The sequence below is a fragment of the Giraffa tippelskirchi genome, chromosome 4 (assembly GCF_054371585.1).
Source record: "Giraffa tippelskirchi isolate mGirTip1 chromosome 4, T2T-mGirTip1v1.2.pri, whole genome shotgun sequence".
NCBI classification, from domain to species: Eukaryota; Metazoa; Chordata; class Mammalia; order Artiodactyla; family Giraffidae; genus Giraffa; species Giraffa tippelskirchi.
Genome location: NC_137278.1, coordinates 68,193,429 through 68,213,759, shown reverse-complemented (window position 1 = coordinate 68,213,759; position 20,331 = coordinate 68,193,429). Strand labels below are relative to the sequence as shown.

At 36.9% G+C, this 20,331-nt stretch overlaps 1 long non-coding RNA gene across 1 annotated transcript; it reads left to right on the top strand.

The window, feature by feature from the left end:
- Positions 1-605: 605 nt before the first annotated feature.
- Positions 606-20,015, top strand: LOC145503593 (uncharacterized). Its single transcript, XR_014051581.1, has 2 exons — positions 606-707; positions 16,872-20,015. It is a non-coding gene; the product is annotated as an uncharacterized LOC145503593 (long non-coding RNA).
- The last annotated feature ends 316 nt before the right edge of the window (positions 20,016-20,331 follow it).

Sequence of the window (20,331 nt, the reverse complement as noted above, 5' to 3'; positions counted from 1 at the left end):
CAGGTAAAACCGTGCAGGATTGCTTAGGGGTCTCACAATACTTTGTACCGGAATTTGCTTCCCAGGGACATCAATATATCAAAACAATACCTTGTGTAAAACGGACACCACCCTTAGCTAGTTTTTCAGCTGTTCTCATCATCTTCTGACATATAGCTTGTATATTAGTTATCAGAATATTTCTTTAAAAACGATAGTTGTAGTATAAACTGCTGAGTGTGTTGACAGTCACTCCGTGCTTCAGTTCTACAAGAAAAAAGTATATATATATAAACAAGTTTAGAAAAAGAAAAAAAAAATACCTTAGTGTCCTGGATGCCAGAGGTCCACAGTTCCCGAGCCTTTCTCAGGAGTCTCGTACACGTCACGTATCAAGTAAACGTCAGTCCTCTCGGACTCCTGACCCCTCACAAAACTTGGAGGAATAGTGAGGTCTGGGCTCTCTCAGGAGCACAGTCGGGTGACTAGAAACTGGATCCCGCACAGATACCGCTCTCTCGCGGAAATGCCCTGACAGGGGTCGGACACCCCAGGCAGCGAGCTGCGCATGCGCGGGCTGCAATTCTCACTCCTTCCAGAACCAGCGCCCCGGAATCTCCCGGGGCGGCGACGCCAACCTGTGAGGTGCAGCTGTGGAGCCACAATCCGTGTCCGCCGGCTTCTAAGACCCCGAAACCTGATACCATTCTGACTTGCCCATCCTCCAGGTCAGTTTTTAGATATAGAGCATTGTTTTAAGTTTCCCAGGGGAAAAGAATTGCCACACATTGTACTTCCAAACTGGTTTGAAAAAATATATATATATATAACTTTGAAGTTACTTTGTATCGTCTCAGCACTGAGGTAATTTGCCTAAATGCTTCTGATAAATTAATGAAATTTTAAATCTTAAGCCTTGCTGAGGCTTTTATACTTATGACAAGCTCTTTTTCTATGAAGAAGGGGAGGAAAAACGAGTGAGCTTTGTTTTTGTGTGGATATGTGAATTTCTGTTTCTCATATCAAAACCAAAAAAATGTAACACATGTCTTGGATAATGATTGGATACTACCGTTGTGAACAGTTTTAAAATTGTCTTGAATTTTTCTGTGTATTTCCTTGAAAATATGTAGCTCTCAAATTATTTAAAACTATTTTAGGGAGATAATTATTTTTATATCCCCCCTTCCCCTGCAGTGTAAGGAAAAACTTAGTGATATAAGGAGGTATAACAATTAAGAGGAAATGTATAGAAAACCAGTAAAGATTTCTCAGTGAGAGGGAAAATGTTCATGTAAAATATACTTTGATTTGTAGGAAAGAACAAAGGTTAGAACAGAGGTGATAGCTGCATTGTATCAATACATACAACCTGTATGTTATCAAATTTCTTTTTTTTTAACCTAAATAGACCAGGTATTCAATATGTCCTTGCAGGGAAAAAAAAAAGGCACTTTACTTTTATACATTGATTTCACCAAAATTCAATATTATAATTTTTTTGGAGTTGGGAGAGGACTTGCAATATTTAATGAGTTAGGGTTTAGACCAGGTTTTAGGCTAATGTGTTACTCTGAATTTGTAATATAAAAGTTCAGGATCAAGTTCTGCTATAGCAAGAAGAAAATGAGCCTTGAGTGCTTTGACCAATTTTTGCCATGAATCATAGAATATCCCTGTAACAGAAGGTTGAGTGAAACCATTGCTACTTCTACCTCGGGCCTTGTTTCTTAGCGGTTGCAGGAGAGTTTATTGAAGGCAAAGAGAGAGCTGAAAGAACACCTCAAGAGAGAGGTAAGCCAGGCCAAGGAAGGCAATGGCCAAGGAAGGCTGGGGTGTACAGCTTTTAAGGCAAGGTTTTTTGCATGATCCAGGTGGTTGTTGATTGACAGTCTTAATTAACACCAGCTGCCAGTTATATAATAAGAGGCCCTATTGAGCAGGCCCTGCCCATAATTCAGTCAGTTATAATTAGATGTATGTATTCATAGAATATTTATGAACATTTTAATAAGCCCAATGGCTGCCAAGGGTTATCTAAGGACAAGATAATGTGAGACGTGCACATGTGCCTCCACTTGGCTGGTGGGAGATTTTTCCAGGCCCATGACCATTTTGGAGGACTGATGGGGGTCTGTTTTGGGCAGAGTTGGTAAATAGCTTGGCAGGATTAGGAGGCTATTGAATATTCAGCCCATGGGGCTGCCTGTCATATGCACATAGCTAACTTCCTATCTAACAAAACTTTTTTTATTTGTTACCAGAACTAGCTATTAGGGTCCAGAGCTGGAATTAAAGAGACTCTGATATTTGATAGTAATGTGGCAACAATTATGGAGAAGGAAATGGCAACCCACTCCAGTATTCTTGCCTAGAGAATCCCGTGGACAGAGGAGCCTGGTGGGCTGCTGTCCATAGGGTCGCACAGAATCAAACACGACTGAAGTGACTGAGCATGCATGCATGCATTGGAGAAGAAAATGGCAACCCACTCCAGTGTTCTTGCCTGGAGAATCCCAGGGACAGAGGAGCCTGGTGGGCTGCTGTCCATAGGGTCACACAGAGTCAGACACGACTGAAGCGACTTAGCAGCAGAAGCAGCAGCAGTGGCAACAATTTGATCCAAATCCCCTTATAAAGCCCACTCAGAAATGGAAGACCCTTGTGTGTCCACAATCAAATTGCACTCAATTCTCAGTAACTTTGAGGAGAGTTTTCTTTAACTGTGGGCTTCCCTGATAGTTCAGTTGGTAAAGAACCCGCCTGCGATGCAGGAGGCCCCAGTTCAATTCCTGGGTCTGGAAGATCCAGTGGAGAAGGGATAGGCTACCCACTCCAGTATTCTTGGGTTTCCCTTGTGACTCAGCTGGTAAAGAATCTGCCTGCAATGCGGGAGACCTGGGTTTGATCCCTGGGTTGGGAAGATCCCCTGAAGAAGGGAAAGGCTACCCACTCCAGTATTCTGGCCTGGAGAATTCCATGGACCCTATAGTCCATGGGGTCACCCAGAGTTGGACACGACTGAGTGACTTTCACTTTCATTTTCCTTAACTGCCTATCTCACATGGCAAATCCGTGAGCCTCTACTCCACAGATGAGAATAGGGACAGTATTCCCCTTCTCCTTGAATGATGCCTCCCCATTATGAGGGTATTGAGTGAGTCTAGTAGCCTTCTCAGCTTGCATCTCTGAATGTGGAACTTTTGCCCAATAAATGAGTTGAGGAAAGGCCAATAAAGACCGGAAAAATCTCAGCCTAGAGTAAATCCTCTGCTTGGTGGAAAGAGTGGGTTGACACAGGGAGCCCCTAAGTTGTTGCAACACTCACCAGGAGTTTAGCCTCTGCCATTTGGGTGTGGAGTGGAGAAGAGAAATTCAAGTGGCCTGCCCCTTATGTTGAAATACCATATCTTTGACTGAGAGGAAAAGGGAGAGGGAAACCCTATTTTACTGGTCATACTGCCTAGATTGGAATTTCTATTATCATACTTTTTTTTTTTTTTAACAGTCAAGCCTTATTACTTTAGTAGAGATAAGCATGCATATCAGTGGTCAGGGCATGGAACTGAGAAAGTAAGTCCAGATCCTAGGCTGCTGATAAGCCTAAAAATGTTGTTGATGAGAGAAACTTGTCAGAGGGACCAGTCATGGTGAGGGTTGTGCTTACCATACAAGGATAGGGAGAATAGGGGAATGAGGGAACAGGTCGTAGTCAAGTGCCATAGATTTGCAGTGTTCATACCACAATTTAGTAAATTTTCTAAAATAAATGTTTCTTAACTTTCTCTATGTCATTAGAATAATTTTCAGAGTCTTTGAATGGTTATCTTTTTTGTACTTTTTACCACTTGTCACCAGTATTTCCCTTGGACTTGGTCTGCAGAGCTACTCAAGTTTCTGCCATCCCAAATATCTAAATTTGATAAAAGCATTCTTAATACAGTCATTGGAGCAGATTGAGATTTTGAGAGATAGTTGAGATATCAAGTTTATCAACCCACAAGAACTGAGCCAATCAAAGCAAATTATTTTATAGGTTCTCAAAGCTTCAAAGAGAAATCTTGTTTAGTCCAATAGATAATTTTTTTGTGAGTCAATTTTGAACACTGCCAAACATATATTTATTTTGCCTAAAATTGTTAATATTAACCATATCCTTCCCTACATGCTAATTTTCTTTAATAAATTATGGTATATAAAATTTATGAATTTAGTCTAAATTATCAACAAAACAGAAATCATGTAAGTGCTATATAACATACTATTTGGGGACTGGAAAATACAGAACTCCCACATTAGTCTTTGTCCTACCCCTATGATCTGAGTGACTTTGAATGGTTGTTCTTTCAAGTTATACCCTTATCTGGAACTTGAGATTTGCCTAGATGATCTCCAGGTCAGTTGGAACTTTAACAGTCTTTGATTCTGTAAGATAATAGCCTGACATTCAAATATAAATATTAAGGAGAGAGTTGGAGATAAGGATTAAAAGCTTACTGAGAGTTCAGAAGTAGAGCTTTATATTAAAGACTGATTGTTATTGATTTTTTTTAAAGAAACAAGAATTGATTTGCTTTTTGTAGAAATACAAATGGAAAAAAGAAAATCCTCAGAAAGACAGACACAAGTACAATGAAAATCAGGGCATTTAAAAGTCTTTGAACTTAAAGATAGTTTCAAGAAGGAAAAGTGATCAAAATGGTCAAGAGACAATCCACAACGTATTTAGAAAAAAGGACTTTTGTTCTAACAGTTTTGCAAAGCATATAGCAGTTCTGAAGAGTGGGGAGAGAAGTAGTAAGTTTGTCAGAAATAAAGGAAAAACTAAATAAAGAAGAAACTAAAACTTTGATTATATAAGAAAGAGGAGTGATAAGACTGTCTTGGAGCTTTGATTACATACACATTTGCAAACAGCTAGTAACTGCATCACTCGAAATAAGTTTAATAATCCTTTTCCTGAATTGTAAATGGAATACTTTTATTTTTCCTGAATTAACCTCTTCTTTATGTTAGAGGGAACCTATTTATATAATTATTGGATTTGGTGTATAATTTACTTTTGTCATGTTCATATTTTCATAGATAAATAGTATTTCTATTATGACTCCTTTATCCTTTGTTTTATAGATTGCATCTTATTTTTGTTTTATGTAATTAGTTCAGTTATAATTTATAAATTTAGTTATATTTGAATGACTATATTGTATAAAAGGAATCTGGACACATCAATTTGATTAATTGTTCCTCAATAGAAACGGGATATCCAAAACAATATCAAAATTTTAAAAGAGTATGCTACAGCCTACACAGTTTAATTTTAAAATTTATTCAAATGGATGTACTTTTATTATTTTTTTCTCAGTCTTCCATTTCTCACTTTGGAATTTACCACACCCCATCTGCTGGTAGGCTGTAACACTCCTACAATTTTCCTCAGCCTCTTTCTTGGCAAGCTTTCCTCTAACTGCATGTATTGATACAAAATTCCAAATTATTTCACTGATTCTTCTACTTTTCTAGTGAGACATCATCTTACTGATATGGAGATCTTGTTCCATTTTAAGTAGCTTATTGAGAAGAAACTATATTCTTTCATGGATATAATCTTTACATCTTTTTTTAATCTGGAGAAGAAATTTTGAAGGAAAGATGCAAAACCAGCCCTTAAGCATCTGAAGAGCTATCAGATGGACAGGAATACATATTTTTCAAAGGGTAGAACTTGGACAAAGCAGTAGAAACTGTAGTATTTTGACTCAGCATAGGGAGCTTTATGACAATGGAACAGATAGCCTCCAGAGAGTGCAAACTCTCCCTAAGTGACGCTGAGGCGATCAAAAATCCTCAAGAAGAAATCACGGGGCTAGGCAAGAGGCTATATCAGAAATATAAAATTTGCAATCAAAAGTCACTTTAGAAATACATAGCTTCTTACATTTACGAATGAGCTAAAGTGAAATGCCTGTGATCATTCATCATAATGAACCCTAACTTAACTAATGATTATATTGACCTGCATTTTGTTGTGTGCTTGTGTGTGTGCAGTGAGGGCATGGTTGTTGGTAAGCTACAATTTACTGACTCATCCCAAGACTACAAAATTGAAATTTCCGTAGATGGGTATGGAAATGTAGTTTCCAAAAATTCACTAAGTTTGGCAACCACTGATATTGCTAAGGATACCAGGTTCTCAGTCACATCTTTTAACCATTTGGCATTAGTTAAGTCCCTTCCACATAAAATATATGACTTTTTTCTTTAAAACAGTATTTCTGTAATTAGTGAAATTTGTGATCCATTCAAGACTCTTGAGAGTCCCCTGGACTGCAAGGAGATCCAACCAGTCCATCCTAAAGGAAATCAGTCCTGAGTGTTCATTGGAAGGACTGATGTTGAAGCTGAAACTCCAATACTTTGGCCACCTGATGTGAAGAGCTGACTCATTTGAAAAGACCCTCATGCTGGTAAAGATTGAAGGCAGGAGAAGAAGGGGATGACAGAGGATGAGATGGTTGGATGGCATCACTGACTCAATGGACATGAGTTTGGGTAAACTGTGAGAGTTGGTGTTGGACAGGGAGGCCTGGCATGCTGCAGTCCATGGGGTCTCAAAGAGTCAGACACGACTGAGCGACTGAACTGAACTGAACAATGTTATTTTGGGACTCCCAGGTGGCTCAGTAGTAAAGAATCCATCTGCCAATACAGGAGACATGGGTTCAAGATCCCCCAGAGGAGGAAATGGCAACCCACTCGAGTATTCTTGCCTGAGAAATCCCATGGATGGAGGAACCTGGTAGGCACAGTTCATAGGGTTGAAAAGAGTCAGAAACGACTGAGCAGTTATTTTACACTGGATCAACATAGATCGTCCAGTTAGGCTGTGTTCAAATTTAGTTATAAACTGTTCTGTGAAATATAGAGCTTAACAAGAAATTATTCTGAGACTAAACAAATGTGAATGAGGCCAGGAAACCACTCTGAAAATAAATAAATAAAATTAGATCTAAGACACAGACAAGTAGATTACTGATTTATGTCTATTTTTTTTGCTAGTTTCCACAATTTCTTTTGATATTCCCTTCATCTTTAATAAATAGCTGCTGGTTTCTGCTGTCTTCTAAGACTTGTTATTTTTGTTTTAATCAACTCCCAAGTATCCTTTACCAATATCACCTGCAGGCTCTAAAGCCATGAACTTTTTGAAGAGAGGGATTCTAATTTGTGAGAGTCCTGCTTGAGAGATCATGCTAGAAGCTGGTTAAAGTATAGCAGAATTGGTTTGATAGTGCTGAGTTCCGAGGAAGTTGGATGAACTACATTCTAGATGTGTAGTTCCTCTATATTAAGTTAAATATGTTTCATTCAATTATTTGATGAGGTAATCATTTTGTAATGCTATTTTTAACAAAGCTTGTCATTTGATACCACTAAATCTTCCCTCTATGTGTAAACACTTACATAAATCTCTTCTTGTGTAGCCTTAAAAATCTAAATAGTTTCTTTGATCTCTATAGTTTTCTCATGTACAAAATGACTGAATTTTACTTCTTGTCCAGGAAAGCTTTATCCTCTCTAATTTGACATTCTCTTGAAATAACTTGCTCAAGCAAAGAAATGAGCTTATGTTTATAACTCAGTCATTGGTAAGGGCCTAAGTGAGGAATTCAAACACAGCACATTCTCTTAAGATCTCTAGAATGGAAAGTCTTAAATTCACACTATTCCGATGTCATTCATTTTTGTCTTCTACTTATTTAGTCATATATATTTACCATATGTGTTACCTGCTATTAACAATTCATTTTGAATTTTAGGACTATTAGATAGATAGATAGATAGATAGATAGATAGATAGATAGATAAAGACCTTCCCCATCTAGATAAAGTTAACCAATCTTCTGGTCTAGCTAGGACCAATGTCATGTGTCCTTATTACTTTTAAATTATCTAGATTCTCCTTAATTCTCTGGTTGAAAAACTTTCTATGGTGGTCAATTTTTTAGTACATTTATTTGTTTTTATTGGAGTATACTTGCTTTACAATGTTGTGTTAGTTTCTGCTGTACAAGAAAGTGAATCAGTTTTATGTATACATATATTTATTGAGTACATTTTGAACATACCTCTAGCTTTGTGTATTACTGCTTTACCCCATAAGCTTTTAATTGATTGTCGGTTTTTATAATATGTCAAAGAGAGCCATTTACCCAGTTGACATTGCCTGTCAGTCAATCCTTATGAAGCTATAAATAGTGTGAAATATGTCATTGTTCAGCAAGTAAGTTGAAAAAACAGTGTTAAAATTTTCATCAGAAATTTTTAGAGCAACAATAACCAACAGAGACAAGTTGGGAAAACACAAATGCACACAAGTTGGAATAACATATAGGTATAATTGATGTATTTTTATCTTACTTAAGAAAAATAGTAAGTTTTCTGTTGTTAGTATATAGGTGAAGCACTCAAAGATATTAGAAATAAGAGAAATGTGAGTATTCTCTGTAATTTATTTCTTAAAATATTGATTTATTTGGCTGTGCAAGCAAGATCTTTTACCTGAAGCATATGAACTCTTAGTTGTGGCATGCAGGATGTAGTTCTTTGACCAGGGATAGAACCCAGACTAGGAGCGTGGAGTCTTAGCCACTGGACCACCAAGGAAGTCCCTTCTCTGTAATTTAAAATGTAAAATCAACCCAAAATAAACTAAAGCAGACATATGCAAATTGCTTGAAGAAACATAATAATCCCAATGTCAATTTAAGCATATTAAATTATTCAAATACAGAAATAAGTCAGGGAGGGAAATGACCCATGATCATGTAGCATTCATGGATGGACTAAAAACATGTACTGATGATGCCTTCAGCTGATGAACTGGGAGTGATACAGCCCTTTGATGAAGACCCCATATGATAAGATCGTTGTGAACAAGCCTGATTCTGAAATGTAGTCTTATCCTAAATAGATTTCTACCCAGTGAAACTTGTCTGATTATTCCAAAAACTATCTCCCATTTTTGGTGATAATTCTTATAGAAAAATAACACCACATTATGGAGGATACAGGATTGTCAGCTGGGTGGCATATTTTGAATATTATGAGATATACCCATAACATTTAATAATTTGGCTTCATGAAATAATACATTAGTCTTATGATTTGGTAAAAAGGAGGTTTCCCTTGAGTGAAAAATCTATTGTCATTTTACCAACAAAAGTCAAATTTCTGAACATGTAAGACTGACCTGGGCAATGATAAAGTCCCCAAGGTCTATGAGATATCTTAAGAGATCTTTTGATATTCTTTCCTTCAGGAAAGGAGAACATAACTGTAAACATCTGAGGCAGACTTTTAATTTCCACATTTCTGTATCAAAATAAAGCAAATTCACAAATACTTTGATTCAAGATCTAGCATAATATTTATTGTTTTATCTTGCACATCCTTATCTATGAGGGTGGTGACCTTCCTGAATAAAACTATATTCTTCATATAATTCAGCATCAGTTCTAAGAATGTTTGCTATGTGTATTTTAATTACACATATTTAAAGCTATACAAGTTATTGTTATTGTTATTTTTCTGCAGAAAGTATGTAATTTTGAAGGGGTCATTTGTCCTTAATCTTATAGTCACAATTTGGGATAGTTTTCCGTATGCTTAATGTATAACTTTAGTGTTTCTGAAATGCAGGTCTGGTTATGATAAATTCTATTAGTTGGAGTGTGTGTGTGTGTGTAAAATATCTTTCTTTTACACTCACTTCTGAAGAAAATCTGATTGGATAAAGACTTTCCTCCAGTCTGGATAAAGACTTTCAGCTAGTCCCTCATCGTACCTCCAAATTTGAAGTTATTTAATCGTCCTAAGACAGAAGGCAGTATTTCATTGTTTCATTGAGAGGTTAGCAATCAATCTTACTAAGCTACTGAAGGTAGTATATCCTCTCCTTTTGCTTGAAAAATGATAATCTTAAGATTTTCTGTGTCTTTTCTTCAGTACGTTTATACCTTTGTGCCTAGTTGTGATTTTCTTTGTATTTGTAGCAATTGTTGAATATATGGTTGGATGTCTTTCATTGGTTTTGGAAAATTACCAGCTATGATCTCTTCAAGTATTTCTTATGTTACCATCCTTTTCAATCCACACTTGCTACTTCACTTAAAGCTAATATAGAGCAATTAAGTCTCGTATTAGGTGTATATTATCTTCAGTTAAACCCAATCTCATGTTTGCTCAATATCAGATACTTTATTTTAAGTACAAATTTCCTTTTGCTTCTTTTTTGAAAGTTTCCATTTTCTACTGAAATAATAATGCATTTTATTTTCTAGAACAGAGTTGGCAATATTTTTCTATATAAAGAGCAGGGTAATAAATATTTTAATCTTTGTGGGCTATGTACAGCCCTGTCCCATAATTGTCTTTGTGTTACCGTCATTATTGCTACTGTTGTGTCTTTGTTTTTACAAACCTTTAAATGTGTAAAAAATATTTAGCTCACAGACTGTTTATTAATCATAGCTTGTTTAAAGTCCATGTCTTATAAGACTATTATCTGTATTCACTATGATTTTGTATTTATTTATATTCTTTCTCTTGACTTTTTAAGTTAGATCGCTTGGTCATCTTATAAGTCAGGTTATTTTTTATTGATTAATAAATTTGATAGATAAAGAACAGAATGATAAGATATAAGATTTCATTCTAGATAAGATATAAGTTTGCTTCAGGCATGTGGCTGTAAGTCAACTAGCAATCTTGGATTACCAGAATATAATTAGTAGTCAGAATGATTTAAAACTCGTCTTTCAAATGATGTCAGCAAGATGGCCAAATAAGACATCCCTCCTTGTGTCCCACCCCACAACAACAATCCTTCATTAATACACAACACGTTGTGGGCACTGTGGGATCCAACACCATTTACCAAGGAACCCAGGAGGAGTTTCACCCACTCATGCATCAGGGAGTAGGTGTACAGACTTTAGTTCCAGCTGTGAAATCTGCAGTAGTCTATAGTCTGGTTCCAGCCTGTCTCAGTGTGGTCCAGGAGTCCCTGGAGAACACTGTTTTAAACAATAACCCACATATGAAAGGACTTTTGTAGAAATCTAAGAGACTAGAGGAAAAATTCCAATATACCACTGAAGCAAAAATATTCAAGTTTAGATTCATTTAAGAGAGTAAGAGGAACAGTTTGACTTCATCCACATGATACCTCCCTCAAGGTATTTAGCAAAACTAAATGTCAAGAGACCTTTCTTAGCCCAAGATTTTTCACAGTGGGGAAAGTGAGGCCTTGTGAGTGGGAGTTTGGAGTCCTAGTTGTGTGGGTCACAGCCAAAGATGTCCTTTTCTCTCTTGCCCCATGTAGGGCACTAAGCATGAGCTACAAGACTAGAGGTATGAAGAGGCTGGTAGAGCAGCAGATAATGATGCTCACAGGGTAATCAAGGGAGACATATCTTATTTACCATATTGCAGCCTCCATCAAGAAGCCCATAAATGAGCTGCTGGGGATGCTTTGCCTGTAGTAGTTTCTCACAACTGGCCCATGGGCACCACCAGTGCTCTGCAAGCCAGACCCACACACCCCCAACTCTGTGGCTCTCTCCCTGTGCATGTCCTGATAGTGATAAAAGTAAACTTTGAAAGGTGTCTAGTGAGAACATGCAGAAACTTAATGCAAATATGTAGAACAGAAAGAGACCACAAAGTTGAAACTTATACACTGTGATCAAAGGGGATGCAAGAATAGTTCATTATATTCAAATCAATAATGTGATATGCAGATTAATAGAGTGAATAAAAAAATTGTATCATTTTTATCAGATGTAGAAAACATCAGTTGAAAAAACATAGCATTCTTTTAGGATAAAAATCTTCAACAAAGTAGGAATAGAAGGAACATACATCAACATAATAAAGGCCATACATAAAAATCTTACAGTTAAGATAGTTCGATAATGGAAGGTGGAAAGCTTTTCCTCTAAGGTAACAAATAAGACAAGGGTGTCCACCCTGACCACTCCTATTCAGCATACTATTTGAAGTTCTAAACAGAGTAGTTTGGCAATAAAAGGCATCTAAATCATAAAGGTAGAAGAAAAGTATCTGTTTTCAGATAATATGACCTTATTTATGGAAAGTCCTAGACTCCACCAAAAAATTATTGTAATTAATGAAAAACTTCAGTAAAGTTGCAGAATATAAAATCAACATATAGAAATTATTTATGTTTTCATATCCTAACAAGAAAATATCTGTAAAAGTAAAGAGGCATTTACATTTATGACCATGAAAAACAATAGAATGTTGTTGTTCAGTTGTTAAGTCATATCCAACTATTTGCAGCCCCATGGACTGCAGCATTCCAGGTTTACTTGCTAACAGGTTAACTTCTTCCACTATCTTCCGCAGGTTGCTCAAATTCATGTCCATTGAGTTGGTGATGCTATCTAACCATCTCACTCTCTGCTACCCCCTTCTCCTTTTGCCTTCAGTCTTTCCCAGCATCAGGGTCTTTTTCAGTGAGTTGGCTCTTTGCATGAGGTGGCCAAAGTAGTTTGGATCTTCAGTTTTACCTCAGTCCTTCCAGTGGATATTCATGGTTAATTTCCTTGAGGATTGACTGATTTGATCTCCTTGCAGTCCACGGGGCTCTCAAGAGTCTTCTCCAGAACCACAATTCAAAAGCCTCAATTGTTCAGCACTCAGCTTTCTTTATGGTCCAAATTTCCCATCCATACATTACTACTGGAAAAACCATCACTTTGACTAAACAGACCTTTGTTAGCAAAGTGATGTCTCTGCTTTTGAATACACTGTCTAGGTTTATCATAGCTTTCTTTACAAGGAGAAGACATCTTTTAATTTCATGGCTGCAGTCACTGTCCACAGTGATTTTGGAGACCAAGCAAATAAAATCTGTCACTGCTTCCACATTTTCCCCTTCTATTTGCCATGAAGTGATGGGACCAGATCCCATGATCTTAGTTTTTTTGAACACTGAGTTTTAAGCCAGCTTTTTCACTCTTCTCTTTGACCCTCATCAGTAATTATTTAGTTCCTCTTTAGTTTCTGCCATTAGAGTGGTATCATCATCCTTACTGTTGAGCCACCTTTTTGAATCCACCTGCCAGTGCAGGAGACACATGTTCGATTCCTGGGTCAGAAAGATTCCCTGAAGGAGGAAATGGCAACCCACTCCAGTATTCTTGCCTGGAAAACTCCCATGGATAGAGGAGCCTAGCAGGCTACAGTCCATTGTGTTGCACAGAGTCAAATCCAACTGAGCAACTAAGCACACATTGTGTATGTATGTATATGTGTATATACATACATGCATTTATATGAACATAACGTGTAATATTCTGTCATGAGAAAAAGGGAATACTGACATTTGTGACAACTTGAATGAAGCTTGAGGACATTATACTAGGTGAAATAAATGAGACAGTGAAAGATAAATATCTTGTGATCTTACTTATATGCAGGATTTATAAAAGCCTATTTCACAGAAGCAGAGTAGGATGGAGGTTGCCCAGGGAGAGGGGTAAGGGAAATGGAAGATATGGGTAAAAAGTCTATAAACTTTCAGTTACAAGATGAATAAGTTCTGGGGATCTAATGTACAGCATGATGACTATAGTTAATAATACTATAGTTAATAATACTGTATTATATAGTTGAAAGTTGCTACAAGTGTAAAGCTTAAATGTGTTTACCATAAACATGGTAATTATGTGAGGTGATGAAGGTGTTAATTGAGCCTGCTGTGCTAATTATTTTGTACTATTTAAGTATATTAAATCATCATGTTGGACACCTTAAGCTTACACAGTGTTATGTCAATTATATCTCAGTAAAACTGGAAACGAAGAACAGCACTTTGGTCCCTTGGAGAACAAGTCCACTTCTAATTCACCCACATATCTAGCGTATAGTATTTTGTGACCCTAGATGAAAAGAGTCCTTTGGACTGCATAGAGATCCAACCAGTCCATCCTAAAGGAAGTCAGTCCTGAATATTCATCAGAAGGACTGATGCTGAAGCTGAAACTCCAATACTTTGGCCACCTGATGTGAAGAACTGACTCATTTGAAAAGACCCTGATGCTGGGAAAGATTGAAGGCAGGAGGAAAAGGGGATGACAGAGGATGAGATGGTTGGATGGCATCACTGAATCAATGGACTTGAGTTTGAGAAAACTCCAGGAGTTGGTGATGGACAGGGAGGCCTGGCGTGCTGCAATCCATGGGGTTACAAAGACTTGAACATGACTGAGTGACTTAACTGAACTGAGATGAAAAGCTAGGGGACTTGCCTGCTCCTTTTTTTCCCTTGATAGGGTCCAAACTCCAGTGTTTGTCTCCCAACCTAGGAGTCTCTCAGAATGTTTAGTTTCTCAGTATCTCAGGAATCTCTTCTAGAATTGACATATGTCTCTAAAGAAGTAATGGCCCCACAAATTTCTCTCATTTCTTTGGATATTTGTTCTCTTGAACTTGCCCAAGTAATTCTGCAGCACTTTCATAGCTATGATAATTTCAAATAGATGTGCTTTTTTCTTTTTAAGACTTTCTGCTTACTGGTAGCAGAATATTTGGTCTGAATGTTTTATCTTTACATCAAGGAGTATTTTAAATTCACCTACATATCAAACAACTTAGATGAGTCCAAAGAAATAGCAAAAACAATTCTTGTTTTACAAATGGTGTCATCGATGTATAAAGTAAAAATGGTGTCGTTTCCAATAGCTTGTTTGTATTAAGACTAATATAAGAACTGGGTATTTTTCTTTATATTCCAGTATGTTTTTATTTTTTTATCTCGATATCATGCTGTCCTCTTTAAAAGCACTCAAATATCCTCCTCCAGGAGTACCCAAGTTAATTTTTTTCTCATTCTTGTTATTTCTTCATACCAAAAAATGATCAGTAGCCCTTTTTTTGCATGTGCTTTATTCTGCATAAAGTATTCTCATGCAATTTAAAAAGTATTCTCAATGCAAAAAATGCTGCAGTAAAATTGCTGTGGTAGTACATTAATCAGTAGTGCCATTGCTTTTATGAAGAATTTATGAACATCTATAACAATGAAACAATTATACATCTCTGGATGTATCCTTGGCTTTCCAGAGATAATCTTTGTATCCTATCCATCAATCCCCAGTTTCTTGTCTCAGGGTTACATAGAAATTTTGGAAATTTACAAAATGGTGTGATATAAGCCTTGACTTATATGTAATGAAAGTTTCTGAGAAGAAGAAATTTCCAGATCTTTTAATGTAGGGATTAAGCAAAAATGCATCTAATGGAAGAATTGATGATGTGTTTACCTGAGTACTCTTGGGCGCCAAGATGTAAAAATGAACTCAGATACATTCATATAAAATGCATCATGGAGATTCCTTAAAAAACTGGGAATAGAACTGCCATATGACCCAGCAATCCCACTGCTGGGCATACACACCGAGGAAACCAGAATTGAAAGAGACGTGTGCACCCCAATGTTCATCGCAGCACTGTTTACAATAGCCAGGACATGGAAGTAACCTAGATGTCCATCAGCAGACGAATGGATAAGGAAGCTGTGGTACATATACACAATGGAATATTACTCAGCCATTAAAAAAATACATTTGAATTGGTTCTATTGAGATGGATGAAACTGGAGCCCATTATACAGAGTGAAGTAAGCCAGAAAGAAAAACACCAATACAGTATACTAATGCATATATATGGAATTTGAAAGATGGTAACGATAACCCTATATGCGAGACAGAATAAGAGACACAGATGCATGGAACAATTTTATGGACTCTGAGGGAGAAGGTGAGGGTGGGACGTTCTGGGAGAATAGCATTGAAACATGTATATTATCATATGTGAAACAGAACACCATTCCATGTTCGATGCATGTGACAAGGGCTCAGGGCCGGGGCAATGGGATGATCCAGAAGGATGGGATGGGGAGGGAGGTGGGTGGGGGGTCCAGGAAGGGGAACACATGTAAACCCATGGCTGATTCATGTCAATGTATGGCAAAAACTATTACAATATTGTAAAGTAATTAGCCCCCAAGTAAAATAAATAAATTTATAAAAAAAAAAAAAAGAAAAAAAAAAAAGATTGGTCACCATAAAAAAAGTAATTGGCCCCCAACTAAAATAAATAAATTTATTAAAAAGAAAAAAAAATGTGTTGTGTATTGTAAACTTGTGGCCATCATGGAAATGTAATTTGGGTGCTAGTCTACAGGAAGGCTCAAGGAAATCAGATCCAGAAGGGTGGGGCCCAGAGACAGTTACCTCTGTAATTCTGAGAAGCTGCATCATGTTGGGCTCTCTCTCCTTCTCTCACTCTATCACTCATTGTCATCCTCATCTCTCCTTTCTAATGTGAATCTTCTCTTTTCTGCTTGCTTCTCACCCAGTCAACTCCCTTTTTTATACTTATGTGGTTTTTTCTTTCTCATGTATTTCTCTTCCTTGTGAATTTGGAATGCTTTTACAAAAGTTCAAGTCCAAAATCCACATTATCATTCTGCTCGAATACTTAAGAAAGACCAACTGCAATCTCATCATTCATTTCAGGTTTTCAGGGGAAATAAACTGATTGGTTCTCAACTAGGGAAATAATGTTCAGATCCTAACTTAGGTGTTAACTTTGGTCTATCAGTCTTACCTGAGGGATGGCAAACATTGGAAAATTAGGTAAATATTATTATGGCTACATGCTAGAGATTATGGGTACTATTTTCTAGTACCAGATGAGGTTAACTTTTAGAATCAAAGAGATAAGGATGTAGTAGCTGCTCTCTAATGTTGTATTCTAAGCTAAGCTAACAGGAGTCTGTCTGGCTTTGCCCTCAGCAGGTATGTGAAGTTCACAAACTGTTGGCCTATGAGCTTAGTATGTCAGAGAACGCTTTCATGCTGAACAGCTGAGGTATTTTGTTTTGTTTTATTTTGAATTTAATATCTGTATTTGTGGCATGCACTTCCCGAGTCTACACAAGCCGTATATGCCAGCAGGTTGCTGTTATTGACTTGTCACAGAAAACATTGAAATTTACAACCACAATGTTAGAGTCCATACTATGTATGGAATTTGCCAAGATTATTGTTATAAAGTTGTCGAAATACTTGGCCTATGGAGACATCCTTACAACTAGGCAGGAAGGATGCTTTCCCTTTACATAATGTGAACTGAATATTTGATGGACTGTTTTAATGTGCTATCTTATTTAATAATGACAGAAACTCTGAAGATATTTATTATTATCTGTATATGGGGATTAAGAATAGCAATTTGGGGCTTGAGTCCAAGTTCTCCTGCTTACCATCCATGTTTCCTTGGAAAGATACTTAAACTCCATTAGTCTCAGTTTCCTCCTTTGTAAAATTGTGGTGATAATACCTGAAATATAGGTTTAATGTCAAAATTAAATGATGAAAGTGTCTAAAATTACTTACATGTAATAGATAATTAAGCATTCCCTTGTCTTTGGCTCAGTGATTTTAGACAATACAAATTTAATTATTTGATGAATCATCTATCATCACCTCTACTCTTGAGCTGTGTGCTTACTACTTAAGTTGGGAAGATATTTCCATAATTTTTTTAAGCTTCTATATACTCAGGACCAGTGATACAAATTTGAGTACTGACTGTATTAATCTACTTGTTGTATTAAAGAAGCTATTTAATCAGAGGAATAGTAGTGAAGTCACTTGAAGTCATTTGGGTCAAGGGGTTGTGGTTCTACAACATTGTTTATTTTCAGTGTTTTACTGTTCATGAAAGTCAGCACTGCCTTTTTTGAATTTGCTATTAGTTCTGTGTTAAAATTGTCACACTCTAACTGAATTATTTCAGTGTCATATCAATAGATCCAGGACAATCCATAATACTTCTGTTTTCAAATCATTCTATTGGAGCATACAATTCATTCTCATACCATGACAGGTGTAAATATGATTACCAGGAGCTATGTGTCCTAGTAGATGGTTTATTTTCTTGGGTGCACTCATCTTCTCTGGGAAATTCATTCCAACTTATCTTTGCATGAGAAACAGGTTGTTGTTTCAGGTCTCATTCCCTCCTAACGACCTTTTTTATTCACCTGTGTGTTTGAGTTGGAAACATGGGAGATTTCATTTGAGAGGTGGGGTATGATTTTCTTCATCTGGAGCTTTAAGTGCTTGGGGCATGTCAGGAGAAAAAAAAAACCTCTTGGGATAGCCAGGGCCAGATGGCTTTAAAAGGTTTACATTTTAATCTGAAGATGATGGGAAGACATTGAAGGACTTTGAGTAGGTTAATGGGCTGACTTTCAATAGTCCATATTTCCTATGTGTCTCCCACATAGTCTTTTATGAATTTTACTTTGTTTATGTTTTTGAAAAGGTTTCTTGATCACAGTGTAAAAGATACATTAGAGCAAAAATTGGAACTGTTGTAACTCTAGTGGGCCTTGATTAAGAGCTGAAATAAAACCATGACAGAGATAATACCAAGGAAGGAAAATAATTTAAAAATAGGGGAAGAAAGAGAAGGGGAAAATCAGATTCTCAACCATAATCTTAATGGAGAAAAAGAAAGCACTTTGCAATCAGGGAGTAGTTTCAATTTTATAAAATAGTGTTCTCACTGTATTCCTTTTTTTGTCTGCTCTCTGGCCCAATTCCTTTACCTTTTCAAATACCTTCCAAAACAACTTTAATTATAGGGAAAAGTGTATGATACCAGAATTAAATATCAGATATTTTTAGAATATAAATACCTGGCAATGGTACTATTCCTATATCATGAGTATCAACTAAAGTATGGATTTTTACATTACAGATTTCCCAGATTACATGCTGGTATGGTAGAGATATGGAGATTAGCATTATCAAGCTGAGAGTGGAGCTAAGACAATATATATCCCAAAGGAGAAGAAAGTAATAGAGAAGGAGATAGGAAAGCAGATGGGGAAAGTTCAAGGTCTCTTTTTCATTCGCTTCTATTTGTCCTATATAAGGGAACCTATTTGTTCACCATTATCTATACAGATGTTGGTTTAGAAATTCTGAAGAAAGATCCTAGTTAAAATGTGTTCCTCCCCAATCTGCTAGGATGGTCATATATTCCTATTGAAAATAGAGGCCATTGGGTTCAGTTCATTTCAGTTCAGTTTAGTTGCTCAGTCGTGTCCAACTCTTTGTGACCCCATGGACTGCAGCACTCCATGCTTCCCTGTCCTTCACTATGTCCTGGAATTTGCTCTAACTCATGTACACTGAGTCAGTGATGCCATCCAACCATCTCATCCTCTGTCGCCCCTTTCTCCTCCTGAAGGTAACTGGATTGATGGCACAATTACAAATAAATCTGTCTTATCTGTCTAGGGTATAGATCTATCTATCTATCTTTCTGTCTATCTACCTGTCTATCTATCTTCATAATCTTGCCTCTCCTGGTACAGTTCTTTATCTCAGTGGTTCCAGGTTCATTGTTTTGGTAGGGCAATAACACAATTGCCCCAATCTCCACCCTTGCTATAAGGAATGAGGCATATACAGAGTAAAGCAGTTTAGACACCTAAGGTAGGAGTGAACCTGGTGTTGCAAGGATGTGTAGAGAGACTTCTGTGGCTAGAGCATAATAAACAGAAGATTTTTTGGTGCAATTAGAGGTCAAAAGATAGACAGGAATCAGATAATATAAGGTCTCTTAAGACAAAATAGAGAATTAAAATTTTATTTAGGTGCAACAACAAAAAAAGCTACTGAAGTATTATAAGCAGGGAAGGGAAATGATTTGGTTGATATTTCATTTTGACTGGTGTTTGAGTAGAAAGAAGAATAGAAGAGAGATGAAACAGGAGACTGGAAAAATTCCAAGGAAAAGATAATGATGATTTTGACCAGGTTGGTTGTGATACAGATGGAGAAAATGGAGAGATTTTGGTAATGTTCTGGAGTCAGAGTCCACTGAACTTCTAAATGGTTCAAATGTGTGGATTATGGGAAAAAGAAGAATTAAGAATAGCTTAATTGGTCATCCATGTCTTTAAAAAGAACACTTTCATGGAAGTTGTAGAGACACAAGCTCAGGATGACTAGTTGAGGTGAGACTTAGAGATTGGAAAAAACAAGCAGTGATGAGAGGGAACACTGTAAGGAATTTTCTGTGGAAAAAACAGGGAGATGGGATGGTTGCTGGAAAAGAATAAAAGGTCTTGGGAGGAGTTGTTTATTTTTAGTTTGAGAGCTCCTATTTGAGTATTTGAGGCTTCCCACATGGCACAGTTGTAAAGAATCTGCCTGCCAATGCAGGAGACACAGGTTC